This window comes from Stegodyphus dumicola, chromosome 7 (assembly GCF_044657685.1).
Source record: "Stegodyphus dumicola isolate Sdum_Otavi_A_Nest chromosome 7, ASM4465768v1".
NCBI lineage: Eukaryota > Metazoa > Arthropoda > Arachnida > Araneae > Eresidae > Stegodyphus > Stegodyphus dumicola.
The window spans coordinates 190,137,546-190,163,265 of NC_140774.1; positions in this window are offsets into that span (position 1 = coordinate 190,137,546).

Consider the following 25,720-nt stretch of genomic DNA (forward strand, 5'->3'; position numbering starts at 1 on the left):
TTGGCATCGTTTAGTGTCCAACGATGAACCTCGCTTCACTCTTGAAGCAGATGACTTCACCGTATTCGTGTCTGGAGAGGACGGGACCAGCGGTTCGGATCAGCCTTTGTTTAAAAAAGGCATACAGCCATAACCCCCTGATGTGATGGTGTGGGGCAATATTTCTTATGACATCAGGTCATCTTTAGTCATCCTCCGTGCATCTTTTAACAGCTGAACGATATGTTGATACCATCTTGCGGCCGGTTGCATGACCCTTCATGGCACGTCATTCTGAAGTCATTTTCCAACAATATAATGCCAGTTTACATACCTCTCCCAAGTCTCTGGACTGTCACCGTGCGGTTGATACTCTTCTTTGGCTGGCAAGGTCACCAGACGTTTCACCAATCGAGCATGCCGCGTACATGGTAGGCCACCAGATTCGGGTACCACAAAAATCGTTGATCTGGAGTGATAACTGATGAATTCCTCTCAGAATGTGTCGCAGGGTGACATTAGGAAACTCTACCACCCATTGCTTCGACGAATTCAAGCATGCATTGCCGCCAGGGGCGGTTCGACCATCCTTCATGGTGCTTCAGTTTTTTTGCAAAAGAGTGCATTTCCAAAAATGCATCTTTTTGTGTTGCAGTTAACAAGCTTCCTTTAACATTCTTCGAATGATGTCTTAATTTAAATACGAAGATTGCTTTATATGCTTTCTATGTATATTTACAAACTAGGCAATGTTTATACAGCTTTATACAGAAGATTTTACTGCTTCGTATTTTCAGAGTAATCCTGTAAGATTTCAGTTTCGACGTCACTTCAAAGCTATCAGGAATTAGTTTCTTACTTTATCGCGCAATGAAATAAATTAGTTCTTTGAAGAAGGGATGTTAAAACTATTGCATCTGTTCACTAAAATTCGCTTGGTAAATTAGAAAGTAGAATTTCTCTCTCTGTTTACTCCAGCATTCAAATACCAAGCGAACGAATTTTAATTGAATACAGAGTTCCGAAATCTTTCTCTTTTGTTTCGCTAGAAACTTCTCCGAATTCAAAAATTGTTTGATCGCTTTCCATTTGTAAGAGATTTTATACTTTCCGAGTAAACAACTGCGAGAAAGGATTTGCAATACTCGTTAAAAATTCTATTTGCAAGTTTCCAAACACTTCTGGAGCTCTTTTTTTTTTTTTTTTTTTTTTTTCGCATCCTCTTCACTAAAATTCGCTTGGTAAATTAGAAAGTAGAATTTCTCTCTTTGTTTACTCCAGCATTCAAATACCAAGCGAACGAATTTTAATTGAATACAGAGTTCCGAAATCTTTCTCTTTTGTTTCGCTAGAAACTTCTCCGAATTCAAAAATTGTTTGATCGCTTTCCATTTGTAAGAGATTTTATACTTTCCGAGTAAACAACTGCGAGAAAGGATTTGCAATACTCGTTAAAAATTCTATTTGCAAGTTTCCAAACACTTCTGGAGCTCTTTTTTTTTTTTTTTTCGCATCCTCTTATTGACTGAATTAAGAGATAAATTTAGTGGTCTTTTGTGCATTCAAATAGTGTTGGTTGGAAGAATCTGAAGCTTCATACGATCGCAGGGAAGAAGGAAAATTAAGAGAAGGAACTGACTGAATTCTGCAATAGCCCGGGTCCTACAATTTCCTATACCAGAGAATTTAAAAATGTATCAATCTTGGTTATTTGATTAAATTATAAATTTATGAAAATAATTGGAGATACTCACGCAAAACAGTTGTTGTTGACTAATGCTCACTTGTCTGACCTATGTTGCTGTTGTTGACTAATGCTCACTTGTCTGACCTATGTTGCTGTTGTTGACTAATGCTCACTTGTCTGACCTATGTTGCTGTTGTTGACTAATGCTCACTTGTCTGACCTATGTTGCTGTTGTTGACCAATGCTCACTTGTCTGACCTATGTTGCGGTTGTTGTTTATGCTGACTTACCTTACGTAGTCAGCCCAAGCCCACGAAATTCGTCGTGGCAAGGAGCGCAAGATTATGCCGTTGGTAACAGCCTTGAGCACCATTCAGGTGACAGTACCATTTAGCTCAGTTCCCTCCCAGCTTTGATGGAGAGCACTCCGGGGTGGAACTGGCCCGAAGGTCTCCCACCTTTCTCATCTTCTTCGAAATAACACCAGAGGACTTTCGGCTCACCACATATTTAGGGTACTGCCATGCCGCAGCGACACAATACATTATCAAGTATCCATGCTCTCTCCGGGATTCGAACCCATGCCCTTCGGTACGACACAATCAGTGATGCTAACCACCATACTGGTTGGGCCGCTGGCTGACCTATAATAAGTCCAAGGCTATGAAATTCCTGGTGGCAAGGAGGCAAGATACGTTGATACGTTGATACAGAAATAATTATACAGGGGTTCTACTGCTTTTGCAGTACTTCCCTGTAAACCTGAAGGAAGCCCACAATGGGCATGGTGATGACAAACTCCTGAGTGAATCCCATGGGAGGGAGCAGGGAGTTGGAGGAAAAAGATGAAAAATCCTCAATTTGCCCCTTGAGAACAGGCGAGGGAGTGAAAATAGAGTCCAGAAGCAACACCACCGACCGGCTTCTAAGGAAATTTTCGTAGCTCCAGTGCTGCCATCTATTGGTCTTTCCGTAAGTAGTCTCAGATTTTGGATTTAGGCTTAGTTGACGATTTCTGTGGCGCCATCTATTGGTCAAGGAGCAAAGCATGCCGGGGATGGGCAAGATGCGCCTGACGTTAAGCACCTTACAGGTAACAGTGCGACGGGTAACCCCCCACTCCCAATTTTGATGGAGAGCACCCCGGAGGGACGGGTCCGGGGATTTCCCTCCCCTTCTTCCCCTGCCACGAACCACACGAGAGGACTTTCGGTTCGCCGCATAGTTAGAGTGCCTCCATGCCGCATGGACGCTATACATTTAAAAACATCCATGCCTTCTCCGGAATTCGAATTCGAGACTTTCGGCACGCAGTCAACAAGGCAAAACAGCTACTTAAAAATAAATTGCAACTAAATTTTAAAGCATAAAATAGTTTGAATACCGGTAAATTTTATTACATAGTCGTGATAAAAATTTACATTACAATCGAATTCGAGGTAAAGTAAGTAAATTTTGACATGCTCCTGCAGTTTAATATCAGTATACGGAATGCGAAGTAAAGCGACCAAATGAATTAAAATAAGCGTGTAGAATTTCTTAACAATCCTGGATACATTTATTCATTTTTGCAGCACTAAAGCATTTCCAGATTAATTATTTTAAAACCATTCATTAAGGGTCTTAAATGAAAGCAGTACAAAAATACGCGCGAAATTTACACAAATACGTAAGGAGAGAGTCGTTCAGAACAGACTAGATTTAATGCGCAACACGCGTTTCTGCTATTACCTAATATTTGCTGCCAGAAAATGTATTTCAGAAGAATTCTGAAACTTCTTCGCCATTTGCGTTTTAAATCTAGAACTAATGGTAAATGGGAGCGATAGTCGTTATGGATGCTTCAGGTTTCTGTTCGTATATGATTTTGTTAAATTCCTTTATGTACCATATAATTTCTTTTACTTTGGTCTCATCAACATGTAATTGTGTGTAATTCAGCAGCTGCGTTTTGCGTTGTTACCAGTGTTGTTAATATCTCCAAGTTCATCTCCACGTTTCCGTGTTATCTTATCTTTTCCCCCTCTTCATTTCTCCCATTTACGTTAATGCTTCTTTTATTCTATGCTAATTCTTGTTTTTCGTCATTGTGCATTATTTTTTATTAAAGTGCTTCCTTTTACTTGGCTCATTATTATTATTATTATTATTATTATCTCTTATGTTATTTCCTACATTCCGTGAAATGCGCTTTCTACATTTAGCATTCTTTCTGCACGAGGAATTCTGTAACATGAATATTCTGTAGCAAGCTTGCATTTAGATGAGGAATAAATGCTGCATAGTAAGGGAATAAGTCAACTTTGCATTTTCAAATTCTCTACACTTTTATCTTTCTAAAAATACCATTCTTTAATCTCTATGAAAATTAGAACTGTAAAAAAAAATCTAGTTTTAATTTGTCATCTACTGCTTTGATCAATGAGGATTTTTACATAAAAACGCGTTTTTCTCCAAACGTGACTTTTTTATACTCGATGTACCTTTTCTCAGAAACTACTGCTCACAGGTATCTAAACTTTTTATAGCTTATTTATTAGGTTTCCTAATATTTACTGAAATGAGCTTTTTGTAATAAACTTCGAAAAAATTTTAAAAATTGTTTTTGTGTGAGAAAAGTGCTAAATTTTACTATGCCTAAGAAAATATCCTGTAATTTACTCTAAAATTCAAAATGTTTCAAAAGCTCATTTCAGTATAATCAAATAGGTATACTTTAGTTGCAGAAAAAATTTCAAGCTTGTATCTACAGCAGATTGTGAGAAAAGGTACATCGAAAATGGCCAATTTAACATTGTCGGTATAGGGGTTTCTGATACCCCTTAAAACTGAAAATGTTTGACGTTAGCGCAAACATCACGTTGAAATTCATGAAATGCACTCAAACGAGGTTCGAAAAATCTTAGAAAGAAATTTTGACGTAAATTAATATCCTTCAAATGTGCTGCTTCTCTGTCGGGTGGTCTGAAGTTTTACACTTAGTGTTACACGTTTTCTTTTTTACAAAATATTTTACGTTCCACGCTTAGAATTTATCTCTAATACTAAATTTCTCTCTTTTTATATTGGGATTTACTTGAACATATTCTTAAAAAAAGTCTAAAAGCCTTCAGATTTTGTATTATGCCCATATACGCGTTTTTTTTTTCTTTTCATCTACAGACACATACAGGTTTCGAGATCATTTGAGCTAATGACTCTTTGGGATTGTTACGCTATATCCGCCTTCCATGTGGTTAAGTTACGTTGTGTATTTAACGTTGTAAATATGTAATCCTTATGCTATGCTATGTCATATCATGTCGCAATGCTGTGTCATGTTACGTCTGCACTACGCTATGATATGTCATCATGCAATGTCCACGTGTCGCATAGGCCATGCCATACTGCGAATTGTAGGCTGTAAATAAGTAACCACAATATGTTATGTCGCTATGTCTTATCTATGCTTAACTATGTTATGTCGCTATACTATGCCCACCTGCTGTGTAAGTTACATTACGTTGTGTATTTAATGTTGTAAATATGTTATGTCGCTATGCAATGACTATATTCTATACTATGTCACGTCGAATGCTATGCCATGTCATGTTTATGCTGAGCTATGTTATGTCGCCATGCAATGCCCTGCTTTCGTGTAGGTAATGCAACGCTAGGTATTTTATATTACAAACATGTTATGCTCTAGATGGAGCGGGTCCTGGACTATACCCGATTAGTCTTTGAAAGCCGTCTGGGTGTCCGCACCCGCTGTCACCTGTCTCTTTGGGATAAAGATATTTAAAAACAGTATGTCTTTAGAATTTCCGATAGACACTCTCACAGGCTGGAGATAAAAATATCTTCTTCCCGTACAGTTTTGCCTCTGCTCGGTTTCAAATCGTCTAGTTTGGTAATAAAAAAGATTTTACTAAATATGAAATAGACAATAAAACTAATTCGATACTCTAAATTTGGGCTTCCAGGTGCCCATGTTCGGGTGGAGGACTACGTTATTCCAAATTTGATGTCTCTAGATGCTATTTTTTCACAATATGAGACGTATACATACAGTCATGCAGATGGTTTCATTATTTAACTTTGTAAGGATTATGTTAATTTTATTAATAGTTAAATTTTAAGTTCCTTTAATGTCAAATTATTAACTTCAACTTACTAAACTTGTTTTAAAAACAGAATCCTTAAATTTGATTAATTCTGAAATATGCAGTTAAATCTCATTAAATTGAGATTTAAAATTTTGCTTTATTTAAAAGCACTTAATTTTAATATCGGGCTAGCACGAAAGTACTCTGGGTCTTATAGTGTGAAATAAAATTCAGTTTTTTCTATATCAGAATCTTTAATTAATCAAATATATTCCATTTTGTTCGATGACCATTTGCAATCTTTCTCGCAATTTCATGATTCCGCGCTCAAAGCTCTTCTGGCCTTTCTCCTTTTGTCTGATTTCGAACTTCTAGTCTGAAATGAGGTCATCGTTATTATAAACCTTTTACCATTCCTCTCCGACATTGCACCATACTCGACATTACACCATCTTCCGGTGGTGCAATGTCAAATGGTGCAATATCGGAGCTGTGTGGTGCATGCGCATCAATTCCCAACCAAGCACCAAAAATTTCATACGTGTTGCTTAAACAGAGGCTCCTCTATAACCATAAATATTGTGCAGCTCCTCAACGTGCGCCTATACTAGATAGACGTTCCTCTATAATTAGAAGCATTGTGTAGCTCCTCAAATTGCATTTCAATTGATATTCATGATTTAGAGCCGTGAGAACGCGTCAGAAACATTCTGCAGCTCCTCACATTGCACCTATTGTATTAGATAGAAGCTCCACTATAACCAGAAATATTGTGCAGCTCATTAACATGCGCCTATTGTATTAGATAGACGTTCCTCTATAATTAGAAGCATTGTGTAGCTCCTCAAATTGCATTTCAGTTGATATTCATGATTTAGAGCAGTGAGAACGCGTCAGAAATATTCTGCAGCTCCTCACATTGCACCTATTGTATTAGATAGAGGCTCCTCTATAACCAGAAATATTGTGCAGCTCCTTAACGTGCGCCTATTGTATTAGATAGACGTTCCTCTATAATTAGAAGCATTGTGTAGCTCCTCAAATTGCATTTCAGTTGATATTCATGATTTAGAGCAGTGAGAACGCGTCAGAAATATTCTGCAGCTCCTCACATTGCACCTATTGTATTAGATAGAGGCTCCTCTATAACCAGAAATATTGTGCAGCTCCTTAACGTGCGCCTATTGTATTAGATAGACGTTCCTCTATAATTAGAAGCATTGTGTAGCTCCTCAAATTGCATTTTAGTTGATATTCATGATTTAGAGCCGTGAGAACGCGTCAGAAACATTCTGCAGCTCCTCACATTGCACCTATTGTATTAGATAGAGGCTCCTCTATAACCACAAATATTGTGCAGCTCCTTAACGTGCGGCTATTGTATTAGATAGACGTTCCTCTATAATTAGAAGCATTGTGTAGCTCCTCACATTGCACCTATTGTATTAGATAGAGGCTCCTCTATAACCAGAAATATTGTGCAGCTCCTTAACGTGCGCCTATTGTATTAGATAGACGTTCCTCTATAATTAGAAGCATTGTGTAGCTCCTCAAATTGCATTTTAGTTGATATTCATGATTTAGAGCAGTGGGAACGCGTCAGAAACATTCTGCAGCTCCTCACATTGCACCTATTGTATTAGATAGAGGCTCCTCTATAACCACAAATATTGTGCAGCTCCTTAACGCGCGCCTGTTGTATTAGATAGACGTTCCTCTATAATTAGAAGCATTGTGTAGCTCCTCAAATTGCATTTCAGTTGATATTCATGATTTAGAGCAGTGGGAACGCGTCAGAAACATTCTGCAGCTCCTCACATTGCACCTATTGTATTAGATAGAGGCTCCTCTATAGCCAAAAATATTGTGCAGCTCGTTAACGTGCGCCTATTGTATTAGATAGACGTTCCTCTATAATTAGAAGCATTGTGTAGCTCCTCAAATTGCATTTCAGTTGATATTCATGATTTAGAACAGTGGGAACGCGTCAGAAACATTCTGCAGCTCCTCACATTGCACCTATTGTATTAGATAGAGGCTCCTCTATAACCAGAAATATTGTGCAGCTCCTTAACGTGCGCCTATTGTATTAGATAGACGTTCCTCTATAATTAGAAGCATTGCGTAGCTCCTCAAATTTCATTTCAGTTGATATTCATGATTTAGAGCAGTGAGAACGCGTCCGAAACATTCTGCAGCTCCTCACATTGCACCTATTGCATTAGATAGAGGCTCCTCTATAGCCAGAAATATTGTGCAGCTCCTTAACGTGCGCCTATTGTATTAGATAGACGTTCCTCTATAATTAGAAGCATTGTGTAGCTCCTCAAATTGCATTTCAGTTGATATTCATGATTTAGAGCAGTGAGAACGCGTCAGAAATATTCTGCAGCTTCTCACATTGCACCTATTGTATTACATAGAGGCTCCTCTATAACCAGAAATATTGTGCAGCTCCTTAACGTACGTCTATTGTATTAGATAGACGTTCCTCTATAATTAGAAGCATTGTGTAGTTCCTCAAATTGCATTTCAGTTGATATTCATGATTTAGAGCAGTGAGAACGCGTCAGAAACATTCTGCAGCTCCTCACATTGCACCTATTTTATTAGATAGAGGCTCCTCTATAACAAGAAATATTGTGCAGCTCCTTAACGTGCGCCTATTGTATTTATCTAATACAATAGGCGCACGTTAAGGTTAAGATGTTCCTCTATAATTAGAAGCATTGTGTAGCTCCTCAAATTGCATTTCAGTTGATATTCATGATTTAGAGCAGTGAGAACGCGTCAGAAACATTCTGCAACTCCTCACATTGCACCTATTGTATTAGAGAGAAGCTCCACTATAACCAGAAATATTGTGCAGCTCCTTAACGTGCGCCTATTGTATTAGATAGACGTTCCTCTATAATTAGAAGCATTGTGTAGCTCCTCAAATTGCATTTCAGTTGATATTCATGATTTAGAGCCGTGAGAACGCGTCAGAAACATTCTGCAGCTCCTCACATTGCACCTATTGTATTAGATAGAAGCTCCACTATAACCAGAAATATTGTGCAGCTCCTTAACGTGCGGCTATTGTATTAGATAGACGTTCCTCTATAATTAGAAGCATTGTGTAGCTCCTCAAATTGCATTTCAGTTGATATTCATGATTTAGAGCAGTGAGAACGCGTCAGAAATATTCTGCAGCTCCTCACATTGCACCTATTGTATTAGAGAGAAGCTCCACTATAACCAGAAATATTGTGTAGCTCCTTAACGTGCGCCTATTGTATTAGATAGACGTTCCTCTATAATTAGAAGCATTGTGTAGCTCCTCAAATTGCATTTCAGTTGATATTCATGATTTAGAGTAGTGAGAACGCGTCAGAAACATTCAGCAGCTCCTCACATTGCACCTATTGTATTAGATAGAGGCTCCTCTATAACCAGAAATATTGTGCAGCTCCTTAACGTGCGCCTATTGTATTAGATAGACGTTCCTCTATAATTAGAAGCATTGTGTAGCTCCTCAAATTGCATTTCAGTTGATATTCATGATTTAGAGCAGTGAGAACGCGTCAGAAATATTCTGCAGCTCCTCACATTGCACTTATTGTATTAGATAGAGGCTCCTCTATAACCAGAAATAATTTGCAGCTCCTTAACGTGTGCCTATTGTATTAGATAGACGTTCCTCTATAATTAGAAGCATTGTGTAGCTCCTCAAATTGCATTTCATTTGATATTCATGATTTAGAGCAGTGAGAACGCGTCAGAAATATTCTGCAGCTCCTCACATTGCACCTATTGTATTAGACAGAGGCTCCTCTATAACCAGAAATATTGTGCAGCTCCTTAACGTGCGCCTATTGTATTAGATAGACGTTCCTCTATAATTAGAAGCATTGTGTAGCTCCTCAAATTGCATTTCATTTGATATTCATGATTTAGAGCAGTGAGAACGCGTCAGAAATATTCTTCAGCTCCTCACATTGCACTTATTGTATTAGATAGAGGCTCCTCTATAACCAGAAATAATTTGCAGCTCCTTAACGTGCGCCTATTTTATTAGATAGACGTTCCTCTATAATTAGAAGCATTGTGTAGCTCCTCAAATTGCATTTCAGTTGATATTCATGATTTAGAGCCGTGAGAACGCGTCAGAAACATTCTGCAACTCCTCACATTGCACCTATTGTATTAGATAGAGGCTCCTCTATAACCAGAAATATTGTGCAGCTCGTTAACGTGCGCCTATTGTATTAGATAGACGTTCCTCTATAATTAGAAGCATTGTGTAGCTCCTCAAATTGCATTTCAGTTGATATTCATGATTTAGAGCAGTGAGAACGCGTCAGAAATATTCTGCAGCTCCTCACATTGCACCTATTGTATTAGATAGAGGCTCCTCTATAACCAGAAATATTGTGCAGCTCCTTAACGTGCGTCTATTGTATTAGATAGACGTTCCTCTATAATTAGAAGCATTGTGTAGCTCCTCAAATTGCATTTCAATTGATATTCATGATTTAGAGCCGTGAGAACGCGTCAGAAACATTCTGCAGCTCCTCACTTCGCACCTATTGTATTAGATAGCGGCTCCTCTATAACCAGAAATATTGTGCAGCTCCTTAACGTGCGCCTATTGTATTAGATAGACGTTCCTCTATAATTAGAAGCATTGTGTAGCTCCTCAAATTGCATTTCAGTTGATATTCATGATTTAGAGCCGTGAGAACGCGTCAGAAACATTCTGCAACTCCTCACATTGCACCTATTGTATTAGATAGAGGCTCCTCTATAACCAGAAATATTGTGCAGCTCCTTAACGTGCGCCTATTGTATTAGATAGACATTCCTCTATAATTAGAAGCATTGTGTAGCTCCTCAAATTGCATTTCAGTTGATATTCATGATTTAGAGCAGTGAGAACGCGTCAGAAATATTCTGCAGCTCCTCACATTGCACCTATTGTATTAGAGAGAAGCTCCACTATAACCAGAAATATTGTGCAGCTCCTTAACGTGCGCCTATTGTATTAGATAGACGTTCCTCTATAATTAGAAGCATTGTGTAGCTCCTCAAATTGCATTTCAGTTGATATTCATGATTTAGAGCAGTGAGAACGCGTCAGAAATATTCTGCAGCTCCTCACATTGCACCTATTGTATTAGAGAGAAGCTCCACTATAACCAGAAATATTGTGCAGCTCCTTAACGTGCGCCTATTGTATTAGATAGACGTTCCTCTATAATTAGAAGCATTGTGTAGCTCCTCAAATTGCATTTCAGTTGATATTCATGATTTAGAGCAGTGAGAACGCGTCAGAAATATTCTGCAGCTCCTCACATTGCACCTATTGTATTAGATAGAGGCACCTCTATAACCAGAAATATTGTGCAGCTCCTTAACGTGCGTCTATTGTATTAGATAGACGTTCCTCTATAATTAGAAGCATTGTGTAGCTCCTCAAATTGCATTTCAGTTGATATTCATGATTTAGAGCCGTGAGAACGCGTCAGAAACATTCTGCAACTCCTCACATTGCACCTATTGTATTAGATAGAGGCTCCTCTATAACCAGAAATATTGTGCAGCTCCTTAACGTGCGCCTATTGTATTAGATAGACATTCCTCTATAATTAGAAGCATTGTGTAGCTCCTCAAATTGCATTTCAGTTGATATTCATGATTTAGAGCAGTGAGAACGCGTCAGAAATATTCTGCAGCTCCTCACATTGCACCTATTGTATTAGAGAGAAGCTCCACTATAACCAGAAATATTGTGCAGCTCCTTAACGTGCGCCTATTGTATTAGATAGACGTTCCTCTATAATTAGAAGCATTGTGTAGCTCCTCAAATTGCATTTCAGTTGATATTCATGATTTAGAGCAGTGAGAACGCGTCAGAAATATTCTGCAGCTCCTCACATTGCACCTATTGTATTAGAGAGAAGCTCCACTATAACCAGAAATATTGTGCAGCTCCTTAACGTGCGCCTATTGTATTAGATAGACGTTCCTCTATAATTAGAAGCATTGTGTAGCTCCTCAAATTGCATTTCAGTTGATATTCATGATTTAGAGTAGTGAGAACGCGTCAGAAACATTCAGCAGCTCCTCACATTGCACCTATTGTATTAGATAGAGGCTCCTCTATAACCAGAAATATTGTGCAGCTCCTTAACGTGCGCCTATTGTATTAGATAGACGTTCCTCTATAATTAGAAGCATTGTGTAGCTCCTCAAATTGCATTTCAGTTGATATTCATGATTTAGAGCCGTGAGAACGCGTCAGAAACATTCTGCAACTCCTCACATTGCACCTATTGTATTAGATAGAGGCTCCTCTATAACCAGAAATATTGTGCAGCTCCTTAACGTGCGCCTATTGTATTAGATAGACGTTCCTCTATAATTAGAAGCATTGTGTAGCTCCTCAAATTGCATTTCAATTAATATTCATGATTTAGAGCCGTGAGAACGCGTCAGAAACATTCTGCAGCTCCTCACATTGCACCTATTGTATTAGAGAGAAGCTCCACTATAACCAGAAATATTGTGCAGCTCCTTAACGTGCGCCTATTGTATTAGATAGACGTTCCTCTATAATTAGAAGCATTGTGTAGCTCCTCAAATTGCATTTCAGTTGATATTCATGATTTAGAGTAGTGAGAACGCGTCAGAAACATTCAGCAGCTCCTCACATTGCACCTATTGTATTAGATAGAGGCTCCTCTATAACCAGAAATAATTTGCAGCTCCTTAACGTGTGCCTATTGTATTAGATAGACGTTCCTCTATAATTAGAAGCATTGTGTAGCTCCTCAAATTGCATTTCAGTTGATATTCATGATTTAGAGCAGTGAGAACGCGTCAGAAATATTCTGCAGCTCCTCACATTGCACCTATTGTATTAGATAGAGGCTCCTCTATAACCAGAAATATTGTGCAGCTCCTTAACGTGCGTCTATTGTATTAGATAGACGTTCCTCTATAATTAGAAGCATTGTGTAGCTCCTCAAATTGCATTTCAATTGATATTCATGATTTAGAGCCGTGAGAACGCGTCAGAAACATTCTGCAGCTGCTCACATTGCACCTATTGTATTAGATAGCGGCTCCTCTATAACCAGAAATATTGTGCAGCTCCTTAACGTGCGCCTGTTGTATTAGATAGACGTTCCTCTATAATTAGAAGCATTGTGTAGCTCCTCAAATTGCATTTCAGTTGATATTCATGATTTAGAGCAGTGGGAACGCGTCAGAAACATTCTGCAGCTCCTCACATTGCACCTATTGTATTAGATAGAGGCTCCTCTATAGCCAAAAATATTGTGCAGCTCGTTAACGTGCGCCTATTGTATTAGATAGACGTTCCTCTATAATTAGAAGCATTGTGTAGCTCCTCAAATTGCATTTCAGTTGATATTCATGATTTAGAACAGTGGGAACGCGTCAGAAACATTCTGCAGCTCCTCACATTGCACCTATTGTATTAGATAGAGGCTCCTCTATAACCAGAAATATTGTGCAGCTCCTTAACGTGCGCCTATTGTATTAGATAGACGTTCCTCTATAATTAGAAGCATTGCGTAGCTCCTCAAATTTCATTTCAGTTGATATTCATGATTTAGAGCAGTGAGAACGCGTCCGAAACATTCTGCAGCTCCTCACATTGCACCTATTGCATTAGATAGAGGCTCCTCTATAGCCAGAAATATTGTGCAGCTCCTTAACGTGCGCCTATTGTATTAGATAGACGTTCCTCTATAATTAGAAGCATTGTGTAGCTCCTCAAATTGCATTTCAGTTGATATTCATGATTTAGAGCAGTGAGAACGCGTCAGAAATATTCTGCAGCTTCTCACATTGCACCTATTGTATTACATAGAGGCTCCTCTATAACCAGAAATATTGTGCAGCTCCTTAACGTACGTCTATTGTATTAGATAGACGTTCCTCTATAATTAGAAGCATTGTGTAGTTCCTCAAATTGCATTTCAGTTGATATTCATGATTTAGAGCAGTGAGAACGCGTCAGAAACATTCTGCAGCTCCTCACATTGCACCTATTTTATTAGATAGAGGCTCCTCTATAACAAGAAATATTGTGCAGCTCCTTAACGTGCGCCTATTGTATTTATCTAATACAATAGGCGCACGTTAAGGTTAAGATGTTCCTCTATAATTAGAAGCATTGTGTAGCTCCTCAAATTGCATTTCAGTTGATATTCATGATTTAGAGCAGTGAGAACGCGTCAGAAACATTCTGCAACTCCTCACATTGCACCTATTGTATTAGAGAGAAGCTCCACTATAACCAGAAATATTGTGCAGCTCCTTAACGTGCGCCTATTGTATTAGATAGACGTTCCTCTATAATTAGAAGCATTGTGTAGCTCCTCAAATTGCATTTCAGTTGATATTCATGATTTAGAGCCGTGAGAACGCGTCAGAAACATTCTGCAGCTCCTCACATTGCACCTATTGTATTAGATAGAAGCTCCACTATAACCAGAAATATTGTGCAGCTCCTTAACGTGCGGCTATTGTATTAGATAGACGTTCCTCTATAATTAGAAGCATTGTGTAGCTCCTCAAATTGCATTTCAGTTGATATTCATGATTTAGAGCAGTGAGAACGCGTCAGAAATATTCTGCAGCTCCTCACATTGCACCTATTGTATTAGAGAGAAGCTCCACTATAACCAGAAATATTGTGTAGCTCCTTAACGTGCGCCTATTGTATTAGATAGACGTTCCTCTATAATTAGAAGCATTGTGTAGCTCCTCAAATTGCATTTCAGTTGATATTCATGATTTAGAGTAGTGAGAACGCGTCAGAAACATTCAGCAGCTCCTCACATTGCACCTATTGTATTAGATAGAGGCTCCTCTATAACCAGAAATATTGTGCAGCTCCTTAACGTGCGCCTATTGTATTAGATAGACGTTCCTCTATAATTAGAAGCATTGTGTAGCTCCTCAAATTGCATTTCAGTTGATATTCATGATTTAGAGCAGTGAGAACGCGTCAGAAATATTCTGCAGCTCCTCACATTGCACTTATTGTATTAGATAGAGGCTCCTCTATAACCAGAAATAATTTGCAGCTCCTTAACGTGTGCCTATTGTATTAGATAGACGTTCCTCTATAATTAGAAGCATTGTGTAGCTCCTCAAATTGCATTTCATTTGATATTCATGATTTAGAGCAGTGAGAACGCGTCAGAAATATTCTGCAGCTCCTCACATTGCACCTATTGTATTAGACAGAGGCTCCTCTATAACCAGAAATATTGTGCAGCTCCTTAACGTGCGCCTATTGTATTAGATAGACGTTCCTCTATAATTAGAAGCATTGTGTAGCTCCTCAAATTGCATTTCATTTGATATTCATGATTTAGAGCAGTGAGAACGCGTCAGAAATATTCTTCAGCTCCTCACATTGCACTTATTGTATTAGATAGAGGCTCCTCTATAACCAGAAATAATTTGCAGCTCCTTAACGTGCGCCTATTTTATTAGATAGACGTTCCTCTATAATTAGAAGCATTGTGTAGCTCCTCAAATTGCATTTCAGTTGATATTCATGATTTAGAGCCGTGAGAACGCGTCAGAAACATTCTGCAACTCCTCACATTGCACCTATTGTATTAGATAGAGGCTCCTCTATAACCAGAAATATTGTGCAGCTCGTTAACGTGCGCCTATTGTATTAGATAGACGTTCCTCTATAATTAGAAGCATTGTGTAGCTCCTCAAATTGCATTTCAGTTGATATTCATGATTTAGAGCAGTGAGAACGCGTCAGAAATATTCTGCAGCTCCTCACATTGCACCTATTGTATTAGATAGAGGCTCCTCTATAACCAGAAATATTGTGCAGCTCCTTAACGTGCGTCTATTGTATTAGATAGACGTTCCTCTATAATTAGAAGCATTGTGTAGCTCCTCAAATTGCATTTCAATTGATATTCATGATTTAGAGCCGTGAGAACGCGTCAGAAACATTCTGCAGCTCCTCACTTCGCACCTATTGTATTAGATAGCGGCTCCTCTATAACCAGAAATATTGTGCAGCTCCTTAACGTGCGCCTATTGTATTAGATAGACGTTCCTCTATAATTAGAAGCATTGTGTAGCTCCTCAAATTGCATTTCAGTTGATATTCATGATTTAGAGCCGTGAGAACGCGTCAGAAACATTCTGCAACTCCTCACATTGCACCTATTGTATTAGATAGAGGCTCCTCTATAACCAGAAATATTGTGCAGCTCCTTAACGTGCGCCTATTGTATTAGATAGACATTCCTCTATAATTAGAAGCATTGTGTAGCTCCTCAAATTGCATTTCAGTTGATATTCATGATTTAGAGCAGTGAGAACGCGTCAGAAATATTCTGCAGCTCCTCACATTGCACCTATTGTATTAGAGAGAAGCTCCACTATAACCAGAAATATTGTGCAGCTCCTTAACGTGCGCCTATTGTATTAGATAGACGTTCCTCTATAATTAGAAGCATTGTGTAGCTCCTCAAATTGCATTTCAGTTGATATTCATGATTTAGAGCAGTGAGAACGCGTCAGAAATATTCTGCAGCTCCTCACATTGCACCTATTGTATTAGAGAGAAGCTCCACTATAACCAGAAATATTGTGCAGCTCCTTAACGTGCGCCTATTGTATTAGATAGACGTTCCTCTATAATTAGAAGCATTGTGTAGCTCCTCAAATTGCATTTCAGTTGATATTCATGATTTAGAGCAGTGAGAACGCGTCAGAAATATTCTGCAGCTCCTCACATTGCACCTATTGTATTAGATAGAGGCACCTCTATAACCAGAAATATTGTGCAGCTCCTTAACGTGCGTCTATTGTATTAGATAGACGTTCCTCTATAATTAGAAGCATTGTGTAGCTCCTCAAATTGCATTTCAGTTGATATTCATGATTTAGAGCCGTGAGAACGCGTCAGAAACATTCTGCAACTCCTCACATTGCACCTATTGTATTAGATAGAGGCTCCTCTATAACCAGAAATATTGTGCAGCTCCTTAACGTGCGCCTATTGTATTAGATAGACATTCCTCTATAATTAGAAGCATTGTGTAGCTCCTCAAATTGCATTTCAGTTGATATTCATGATTTAGAGCAGTGAGAACGCGTCAGAAATATTCTGCAGCTCCTCACATTGCACCTATTGTATTAGAGAGAAGCTCCACTATAACCAGAAATATTGTGCAGCTCCTTAACGTGCGCCTATTGTATTAGATAGACGTTCCTCTATAATTAGAAGCATTGTGTAGCTCCTCAAATTGCATTTCAGTTGATATTCATGATTTAGAGCAGTGAGAACGCGTCAGAAATATTCTGCAGCTCCTCACATTGCACCTATTGTATTAGAGAGAAGCTCCACTATAACCAGAAATATTGTGCAGCTCCTTAACGTGCGCCTATTGTATTAGATAGACGTTCCTCTATAATTAGAAGCATTGTGTAGCTCCTCAAATTGCATTTCAGTTGATATTCATGATTTAGAGTAGTGAGAACGCGTCAGAAACATTCAGCAGCTCCTCACATTGCACCTATTGTATTAGATAGAGGCTCCTCTATAACCAGAAATATTGTGCAGCTCCTTAACGTGCGCCTATTGTATTAGATAGACGTTCCTCTATAATTAGAAGCATTGTGTAGCTCCTCAAATTGCATTTCAGTTGATATTCATGATTTAGAGCCGTGAGAACGCGTCAGAAACATTCTGCAACTCCTCACATTGCACCTATTGTATTAGATAGAGGCTCCTCTATAACCAGAAATATTGTGCAGCTCCTTAACGTGCGCCTATTGTATTAGATAGACGTTCCTCTATAATTAGAAGCATTGTGTAGCTCCTCAAATTGCATTTCAATTAATATTCATGATTTAGAGCCGTGAGAACGCGTCAGAAACATTCTGCAGCTCCTCACATTGCACCTATTGTATTAGAGAGAAGCTCCACTATAACCAGAAATATTGTGCAGCTCCTTAACGTGCGCCTATTGTATTAGATAGACGTTCCTCTATAATTAGAAGCATTGTGTAGCTCCTCAAATTGCATTTCAGTTGATATTCATGATTTAGAGTAGTGAGAACGCGTCAGAAACATTCAGCAGCTCCTCACATTGCACCTATTGTATTAGATAGAGGCTCCTCTATAACCAGAAATAATTTGCAGCTCCTTAACGTGTGCCTATTGTATTAGATAGACGTTCCTCTATAATTAGAAGCATTGTGTAGCTCCTCAAATTGCATTTCAGTTGATATTCATGATTTAGAGCAGTGAGAACGCGTCAGAAATATTCTGCAGCTCCTCACATTGCACCTATTGTATTAGATAGAGGCTCCTCTATAACCAGAAATATTGTGCAGCTCCTTAACGTGCGTCTATTGTATTAGATAGACGTTCCTCTATAATTAGAAGCATTGTGTAGCTCCTCAAATTGCATTTCAATTGATATTCATGATTTAGAGCCGTGAGAACGCGTCAGAAACATTCTGCAGCTGCTCACATTGCACCTATTGTATTAGATAGCGGCTCCTCTATAACCAGAAATATTGTGCAGCTCCTTAACGTGCGCCTATTGTATTAGATAGACGTTCCTCTATAATTAGAAGCATTGTGTAGCTCCTCAAATTGCATTTCAGTTGATATTCATGATTTAGAGCCGTGAGAACGCGTCAGAAACATTCTGCAACTCCTCACATTGCACCTATTGTATTAGATAGAGGCTCCTCTATAACCAGAAATATTGTGCAGCTCCTTAACGTGCGCCTATTGTATTAGATAGACGTTCCTCTATAATTAGAAGCATTGTGTAGCTCCTCAAATTGCATTTCAATTAATATTCATGATTTAGAGCCGTGAGAACGCGTCAGAAACATTCTGCAGCTCCTCACATTGCACCTATTGTATTAGATAGAAGATTGTAACCAGAAATATTGTGCAGCTCCTTAACGTGCGCCTATTGTATTAGATAGACGTTCCTCTATAATTAGAAGCATTGTGTAGCTCCTCAAATTGCATTTCAGTTGATATTCATGATTTAGAGCAGTGAGAACGCGTCAGAAATATTCTGCAGCTCCTCACATTGCACCTATTGTATTAGAGAGAAGCTCCACTATAACCAGAAATATTGTGCAGCTCCTTAACGTGCGCCTATTGTATTAGATAGACGTTCCTCTATAATTAGAAGCATTGTGTAGCTCCTCAAATTGCATTTCAGTTGATATTCATGATTTAGAGTAGTGAGAACGCGTCAGAAACATTCAGCAGCTCCTCACATTGCACCTATTGTATTAGATAGAGGCTCCTCTATAACCAGAAATATTGTGCAGCTCCTTAACGTGCGCCTATTGTATTAGATAGACGTTCCTCTATAATTAGAAGCATTGTGTAGCTCCTCAAATTGCATTTCAGTTGATATTCATGATTTAGAGCAGTGAGAACGCGTCAGAAATATTCTGCAGCTCCTCACATTGCACTTATTGTATTAGATAGAGGCTCCTCTATAACCAGAAATAATTTGGAGCTCCTTAACGTGTGCCTATTGTATTAGATAGACGTTCCTCTATAATTAGAAGCATTGTGTAGCTCCTCAAATTGCATTTCAGTTGATATTCATGATTTAGAGCAGTGAGAACGCGTCAGAAATATTCTGCAGCTCCTCACATTGCACCTATTGTATTAGATAGAGGCTCCTCTATAACCAGAAATAATTTGCAGCTCCTTAACGTGCGCCTATTTTATTAGATAGACGTTCCTCTATAATTAGAAGCATTGTGTAGCTCCTCAAATTGCATTTCAGTTGATATTCATGATTTAGAGCAGTGAGAACGCGTCAGAAATATTCTGCAGCTCCTCACATTGCACTTATTGTATGAGATAGAGGCTCCTCTATAACCAGAAATAATTTGCAGCTCCTTAACGTGCGCCTATTGTATTAGATAGACGTTCCTCTATAATTAGAAGCATTGTGTAGCTCCTCAAATTGCATTTCAGTTGATATTCATGATTTAGAGCCGTGAGAACGCGTCAGAAACATTCTGCAACTCCTCACATTGCACCTATTGTATTAGATAGAGGCTCCTCTATAACCAGAAATATTGTGCAGATCCTTAACGTGCGCCTATTGTATTAGATAGACGTTCCTCTATAATTAGAAGCATTGTGTAGCTCCTCAAATTGCATTTCAATTAATATTCATGATTTAGAGCCGTGACAACGCGTCAGAAACATTCTGCAGCTCCTCACATTGCACCTATTGTATTAGATAGAAGCTCCACTATAACCAGAAATATTGTGCAGCTCGTTAACGTGCGCCTATTGTATTAGATAGACGTTCCTCTATAATTAGAAGCATTGTGTAGCTCCTCAAATTGCATTTCAGTTGATATTCATGATTTAGAGCAGTGAGAACGCGTCAGAAATATTCTGCAGCTCCTCACATTGCACCTATTGTATTAGATAGAGGCTCCTCTATAACCAGAAATATTGTGCAGCTACTTAACGTGCGTCTATTGTATTAGACAGACGTTCCTCTATAATTAGAAGCATTGTGTAGCTCCTCAAATTGCATTTCAATTGATATTCATGATTTAGAGCAGTGAGAACGCGTCAGAAACATTCTGCAGCTCCTCACATTGCACCTATTGTATTAGATAGCGGCTCGTCTATAACCAGAAATATTGTGCAGCTCCTTAACGTGCGCCTATTGTATTAGATTGACGTTCCTCTATAATTAGAAGCATTGTGTAGCTCCTCAAATTGCATTTCAGTTGATATTCATGATTTAGAGCCGTGAGAACGCGTCAGAAACATTCTGCAACTCCTCACATTGCACCTATTGTATTAGATAGAGGCTCCTCTATAACCAGAAATAATGTGCAGCTCCTTAACGTGCGCCTATTGTATTAGATAGACGTTCCTCTATAATTAGAAGCATTGTGTAGCTCCTCAAATTGCATTTCAGTTGATATTCATGATTTAGAGCAGTGAGAACGCGTCAGAAATATTCTGCAGCTCCTCACATTGCTCTTATTGTATTAGATAGAGGCTCCTCTATAACCAGAAATAATTTGCAGCTCCTTAACGTGTGCCTATTGTATTAGATAGACGTTCCTCTATAATTAGAAGCATTGTGTAGCTCCTCAAATTGCATTTCAGTTGATATTCATGATTTAGAGTAGTGAGAACGCGTCAGAAACATTCAGCAGCTCCTCACATTGCACCTATTGTATTAGATTGAGGCTCCTCTATAACCAGAAATATTGTGCAGCTCCTTAACGTGCGCCTATTGTATTAGATAGACGTTCCTCTATAATTAGAAGCATTGTGTAGCTCCTCAAATTGCATTTCAGTTGATATTCATGATTTAGAGCAGTTTAGGACGCGTCAGAAATATTCTGCAGCTCCTCACATTGCACTTATTGTATTAGATAGAGGCTCCTCTATAACCAGAAATAATTTGCAGCTCCTTAACGTGTACCTATTGTATTAGATAGACGTTCCTCTATAATTAGAAGCATTGTGTAGCTCCTCAAATTGCATTTCAGTTGATATTCATGATTTAGAGTAGTGAGAACGCGTCAGAAACATTCAGCAGCTCCTCACATTGCACCTATTGTATTAGATTGAGGCTCCTCTATAACCAGAAATATTGTGCAGCTCCTTAACGTGCGCCTATTGTATTAGATAGACGTTCCTCTATAATTAGAAGCATTGTGTAGCTCCTCAAATTGCATTTCAGTTGATATTCATGATTTAGAGCAGTGAGAACGCGTCAGAAATATTCTGCAGCTCCTCACATTGCACTTATTGTATTAGATAGAGGCTCCTCTATAACCAGAAATAATTTGCAGCTCCTTAACGTGTGCCTATTGTATTAGATAGACGTTCCTCTATAATTAGAAGCATTGTGTAGCTCCTCAAATTGCATTTCAGTTGATATTCATGATTTAGAACAGTGAGAACGCGTCAGAAATATTCTTCAGCTCCTCACATTGCACTTATTGTATTAGATAGAGGCTCCTCTATAAACAGAAATAATTTGGAGCTCCTTAACTTGCGCCTATTTTATTAGATAGACGTTCCTCTATAATTAGCAGCATTGTGTAGCTCCTCAAATTGCATTTCAGTTGATATTCATGATTTAGAGCAGTGAGAACGCGTCAGAAATATTCTGCAGCTCCTCACATTGCACTTATTGTATGAGATAGAGGCTCCTCTATAACCAGAAATAATTTGCAGCTCCTTAACGTGCGCCTATTGTATTAGATAGACGTTCCTCTATAATTAGAAGCATTGTGTAGCTCCTCAAATTGCATTTCAGTTGATATTCATGATTTAGAGCCGTGAGAACGCGTCAGAAACATTCTGTAACTCCTCACATTGCACCTATTGTATTAGATAGAGGCTCCTCTATAACCAGAAATATTGTGCAGCTCCTTAACGTGCGCCTATTGTATTAGATAGACGTTCCTCTATAATTAGAAGCATTGTGTAGCTCCTCAAATTGCATTTCAATTAATATTCATGATTTAGAGCCGTGAGAACGCGTCAGAAACATTCTGCAGCTCCTCACATTGCACCTATTGTATTAGATAAAAGCTCCACTATAACCAGAAATATTGTGCAGCTCGTTAACGTGCGCCTATTGTATTAGATAGACGTTCCTCTATAATTAGAAGCATTGTGTAGCTCCTCAAATTGCATTTCAATTAATATTCATGATTTAGAGCCGTGAGAACGCGTCAGAAACATTCTGCAGCTCCTCACATTGCACCTATTGTATTAGATAGAAGCTCCACTATAACCAGAAATATTGTGCAGCTCGTTAACGTGCGCCTATTGTATTAGATAGACGTTCCTCTATAATTAGAAGCATTGTGTAGCTCCTCAAATTGCATTTCAGTTGATATTCATGATTTAGAGCAGTGAGAACGCGTCAGAAATATTCTGCAGCTCCTCACATTGCACCTATTGTATTAGATAGAGGCTCCTCTATAACCAGAAATATTGTGCAGCTCCTTAACGTGCGTCTATTGTATTAGATACACGTTCCTCTATAATTAGAAGCATTGTGTAGCTCCTCAAATTGCATTTCAGTTGATATTCATGATTTAGAGCAGTGAGAACGCGTCAGAAATATTCTGCAGCTCCTCACATTGCACCTATTGTATTAGATAGAGGCTCCTCTATAACCAGAAATATTGTGCAGCTCCTTAACGTGCGTCTATTGTATTAGATACACGTTCCTCTATAATTAGAAGCATTGTGTAGCTCCTCAAATTGCATTTCAGTTGATATTCATGATTTAGAGCCGTGAGAACGCGTCAGAAACATTCTGCAGCTCCTCACATTGCACCTATTGTATTAGATAGAGGCTCCTCTATAACCAGAAATATTGTGCAGCTCCTTAACGTGCGTCTATTGTATTAGATACACGTTCCTCTATAATTAGAAGCATTGTGTAGCTCCTCAAATTGCATTTCAATTAATATTCATGATTTAGAGCCGTGACAACGCGTCAGAAACATTCTGCAGCTCCTCACATTGCACCTATTGTATTAGATAGAAGCTCCACTATAACCAGAAATATTGTGCAGCTCGTTAACGTGCGCCTATTGTATTAGATAGACGTTCCTCTATAATTAGAAGCATTGTGTAGCTCCTCAAATTGCATTTCAGTTGATATTCATGATTTAGAGCAGTGAGAACGCGTCAGAAATATTCTGCAGCTCCTCACATTGCACCTATTGTATTAGATAGAGGCTCCTCTATAACCAGAAATATTGTGCAGCTACTTAACGTGCGTCTATTGTATTAGACAGACGTTCCTCTATAATTAGAAGCATTGTGTAGCTCCTCAAATTGCATTTCAATTGATATTCATGATTTAGAGCAGTGAGAACGCGTCAGAAACATTCTGCAGCTCCTCACATTGCACCTATTGTATTAGATAGCGGCTCCTCTATAACCAGAAATATTGTGCAGCTCCTTAACGTGCGCCTATTGTATTAGATAGACGTTCCTCTATAATTAGAAGCATTGTGTAGCTCCTCAAATTGCATTTCAGTTGATATTCATGATTTAGAGCCGTGAGAACGCGTCAGAAACATTCTGCAACTCCTCACATTGCACCTATTGTATTAGATAGAGGCTCCTCTATAACCAGAAATAATGTGCAGCTCCTTAACGTGCGCCTATTGTATTAGATAGACGTTCCTCTATAATTAGAAGCATTGTGTAGCTTCTCAAATTGCATTTCAGTTGATATTCATGATTTAGAGCAGTGAGAACGCGTCAGAAATATTCTGCAGCTCCTCACATTGCACCTATTGTATTAGAGAGAAGCTCCACTATAACCAGAAATATTGTGCAGCTCCTTAACGTGCGCCTATTGTATTAGATAGACGTTCCTCTATAATTAGAAGCATTGTGTAGCTCCTCAAATTGCATTTCAGTTGATATTCATGATTTAGAGTAGTGAGAACGCGTCAGAAACATTCAGCAGCTCCTCACATTGCACCTATTGTATTAGATTGAGGCTCCTCTATAAGCAGAAATATTGTGCAGCTCCTTAACGTGCGCCTATTGTATTAGATAGACGTTCCTCTATAATTAGAAGCATTGTGTAGCTCCTCAAATTGCATTTCAGTTGATATTCATGATTTAGAGCAGTGAGAACGCGTCAGAAATATTCTGCAGCTCCTCACATTGCTCTTATTGTATTAGATAGAGGCTCCTCTATAACCAGAAATAATTTGCAGCTCCTTAACGTGTGCCTATTGTATTAGATAGACGTTCCTCTATAATTAGAAGCATTGTGTAGCTCCTCAAATTGCATTTCAGTTGATATTCATGATTTAGAGTAGTGAGAACGCGTCAGAAACATTCAGCAGCTCCTCACATTGCACCTATTGTATTAGATTGAGGCTCCTCTATAACCAGAAATATTGTGCAGCTCCTTAACGTGCGCCTATTGTATTAGATAGACGTTCCTCTATAATTAGAAGCATTGTGTAGCTCCTCAAATTGCATTTCAGTTGATATTCATGATTTAGAGCAGTTTAGAACGCGTCAGAAATATTCTGCAGCTCCTCACATTGCACTTATTGTATTAGATAGAGGCTCCTCTATAACCAGAAATAATTTGCAGCTCCTTAACGTGTACCTATTGTATTAGATAGACGTTCCTCTATAATTAGAAGCATTGTGTAGCTCCTCAAATTGCATTTCAGTTGATATTCATGATTTAGAGTAGTGAGAACGCGTCAGAAACATTCAGCAGCTCCTCACATTGCACCTATTGTATTAGATTGAGGCTCCTCTATAACCAGAAATATTGTGCAGCTCCTTAACGTGCGCCTATTGTATTAGATAGACGTTCCTCTATAATTAGAAGCATTGTGTAGCTCCTCAAATTGCATTTCAGTTGATATTCATGATTTAGAGCAGTGAGAACGCGTCAGAAATATTCTGCAGCTCCTCACATTGCACTTATTGTATTAGATAGAGGCTCCTCTATAACCAGAAATAATTTGCAGCTCCTTAACGTGTGCCTATTGTATTAGATAGACGTTCCTCTATAATTAGAAGCATTGTGTAGCTCCTCAAATTGCATTTCAGTTGATATTCATGATTTAGAACAGTGAGAACGCGTCAGAAATATTCTGCAGCTCCTCACATTGCACCTATTGTATTAGATAGAGGCTCCTCTATAACCAGAAATATTGTGCTGCTCCTTAACGTGCGCCTATTGTATTAGATAGACGTTCCTCTATAATTAGAAGCATTGTGTAGCTCCTCAAATTGCATTTCAGTTGATATTCATGATTTAGAGCAGTGAGAACGCGTCAGAAATATTCTTCAGCTCCTCACATTGCACTTATTGTATTAGATAGAGGCTCCTCTATAAACAGAAATAATTTGGAG